The following is a 3,451-nucleotide window of genomic DNA, read 5'->3' on the forward strand; positions in this document are numbered from 1 at the left end:
TGCTTTTTGCATATTCAGCGTGGGCATAAGTGTCAGTAAAGAAAGGAAGCAAAACTTCCTTCCCAGGTTAATGCTAATAAAATGAAATTGGTTGTTGGGCAGTGGTGGCACATGCCTTTAATCCCAGCACTTGGGGAGGCAGAGCCAGGATGATCTCAGTGAGTTTGAGGCCAGCCTGGTCTACAGAAAGAGATCCAGGACAGGCATCAAAACTACACAGAGAAACCCTGTCTTGAAAAACCAAAAAAAAAAAAAAAAAAAAAAAAAAAAAAAAAAAAAAGAGAGAGAGAAAAGAAAAGAAAAAAAAAAAGAAAGAAAGAAATTGATCATGTAGACACATTTACAATTTTGTAATATGAGCAACCTCTGAACATCCAGGTAATGTTTCCATCACAACATGACTAGAGTATTGATAAGCTATGGATAGTTAGGACATTGCATGGACCATAAAGATAATATAGAAAAAGCAGTTGAAGGAAGCTATGTGAAGGAAGTTTTATTATATTATTAAATTCTGACCCATTTTCTACTTCATGGATCTTGACTACAGACAGGTATTTATCTTATAGATTTATTCACTCAATCCCACACAACTTAGATTTTGTTATGGAGAAATGGAAATGAAAACATGTAGTCAAAAAGTCCTCCAAATAAAAATGTGGAGAATCCAGCCCCTGTACACTGCAACTTCCAGAATGACAATCTACAAGAGTGATAACTCCCTTTATCTATGAAAAGTTGGGGTGTGATGATTCCTCTTGACTGACCTTTTTATTCCTTTCAGTCTTTTCATGTCATCCAGCAGCATCCTAACAATTTCTGTAAGAGGTTCGAGTAGAATGAAAGGAAAAATAAGAAAGGAAACCCTAGGCCAAAGCTATACATAGTGCAATCCCCTCACTCAAATGATGTAGAATGAAAATCATGCCTGGAGCATATAGTAAGATCGTTGTCAAAAATTTGCTTTAAAAAATAATCAGAAAGGCATACTAAGCAAAGTTCAACTAGAGAGTTGAGGATTGTGACCCTAAAGACAAGACAGATACTAAGAATTACCAAAGACAGAAGGCAATGCCAATACTCCAGTAAGATAAGCAATAGAGATCCTGACTGCTAAGACTAAGAAACTTATGGGCATTGCTGAGAATGGTTTCCTGAATGTGAAAAAGAATATGTTGAAGAGTAATGGGAACTGAGTAGCAGTAGGAATGTCACAGAAAAGAAAGGCGCTCTGGAAGAGCCAAAGATAGTGGGAGGGTGGACAGTTTTTTGTCTATTCATAATTTCTAAGCTGCTACCTGTGGAACTTGTTTGACAAATACGTCATAGGGTAACAGGAAAATTATTAAGAGGAGAAAAAGTACAGGAAAGGAACTTAGGAGGCATGAAAAAAAGAATAAAAATCAGGATGAGAAGAAGAGTCCCAGAAAACATACAATGAAAAAAGTGTGAAGTCATGAGATTGGGCTTACAGAGAAAGAATGGAAACTAAGTGAGGGGCAGGTTCCCATGCACCGGCTGAATGTCTGTCTTCTCCCTGCTGTTCATTGATTACTTGATTACTGCCAGTTCTGAGTGTTTTTTATTTCCCTTCTGAATAATATGAAAATACATTTTCCTATAAATCTGTACTTGCAAATGTTACTGGTTTTAAATTTAATACCACAAATTTTGTCCTCTGGGAACATAGATACATGTTCTACTAATAGTTCTTTGCATATTTAAATCTTGCTTCATGGTTGTTATGACTGAAGTTAGAACTAATTTTTCTCCACTTATTGTTCTAGCTTTATTTAATAGCATTTTCATCTCTATTAGTTTAATGTTTCCTGGCAGAATAAAATGGTACCAAACATCTAATCTTTATACAAGTGATACATAAAATGCAATATTTTCAGTGATTAAATGAATTATTCTATAAAATGTATTTTTTACAGGCAATAACAAATGTTCATATTTATATATCAATATGTATGACTTCATGAAACATATATCCTCTATTTTGTCTTTCCTCCATATGTTCATCATTCTATATGTGTATGTATATGTGTATATATTCAAATAAATAATCTCAGAAGAATATGACAATACAGAGGAATTAATATTTATGTAATCAGTCTTAAAATTTTAATTAGAAAAATGATTAAACAGACAGAATAATCATTTTTACTGTAATTATCAGAAGAAATTCATATATAAACACAATTATTACCTAGGTCTTTAAAATCAATGTTTTAGTTCACCAGAACTAAATTCATTTTTAATTGTATAACAAAACATCACAAGCAAAACCAATTAATGTTAAACTATTTTGTTTTTCTCTATTCTTTTTTCTTTTTGTTATGTGTTTTCATTTCCATCTTTCCATAACAAAATCTAAATTGTGTGGAATTGAGTGAACAAATCTATAAGACAAACATCTGTCTGTAGTCAAGATCCATAAAGTAGAAAATGAGTCAGAAATTAATAATGTAATGGCATTCATCCTTTAAAAATCTTCTTTCACATAGCTTCTTCAAAAGCTTCTGTATAGTCAGCTGCTTGATCCACACAATATCCTCAATTATACATACCTTATCAATACTCTAGTCAAGTTGTTTTTATTTTATTATATACCAAGTAGGAATCTGGTAAGTTAAGTATAAAACAACTTCAATTTAACCAGCATTTAACTCTTAAAAGAACAGATACATATTATTTCAGAAATCATTTCTCTCTTACCTATATTGTGAAACATGTTTTAGAGGTCTTTAAGAGTTGCTGGGATTTTGGAAGCAGTAAAGAACTCAGCAGTGCAGGGTTGTGGGAAGGCTGGTAGCAATTCTTAAGGCAGTGCTTTGTTTTGGAGGTTTTATTCCATAAACACAGAAAAAAATGTCATGCATCTATTTTCTTTTGAGTTGATTTCAACCAACCGTAGCCCTGAGAGGACAACTTAAACTCTCACATGAGATCACAAACGTTCCCTGATGACAAAGGGCAGCTGCTGTGCTGGGCAATGTGGATTGGACACATCAGAGAAGTCAAATGGCTCCATGGGGCATCACAAACTTTTACAAACTTTTACTTTACATGATTGTGAATATCAACTCACAGTATCGTAACCCAGCTTGAAAATTTAGAATAATCTCTTATAGTACTATTTCTGATCACAAGTGACACTTCTGACAGGTTTAGTCAAATACTTTTTTAGGTTAGTATAGAAATGATATGTTAATTATGGGGTATCTTTTAGAGAAAAAGAACCTTCTCAGCTGCTTTGAGCCTGTCTTGAGTCTAGGATCCTAGAAATCTTGATGTTCCCCAAAGCAATCTTGATCTTTCAGGTTTGGGGATGATAAATTCAAGGAATGAAAATCAGAGACCAAAGAAGTGTGCTGCAGACAAAAGTTTATTAATGCATATTTGTAGTTGAGAATTCAAGAGGGAAGTAAGAGAGGAAGAGCAAGAG

Source organism: Peromyscus maniculatus, chromosome 12 (assembly GCF_049852395.1).
Source record: "Peromyscus maniculatus bairdii isolate BWxNUB_F1_BW_parent chromosome 12, HU_Pman_BW_mat_3.1, whole genome shotgun sequence".
Classification (NCBI taxonomy): Eukaryota; Metazoa; Chordata; class Mammalia; order Rodentia; family Cricetidae; genus Peromyscus; species Peromyscus maniculatus.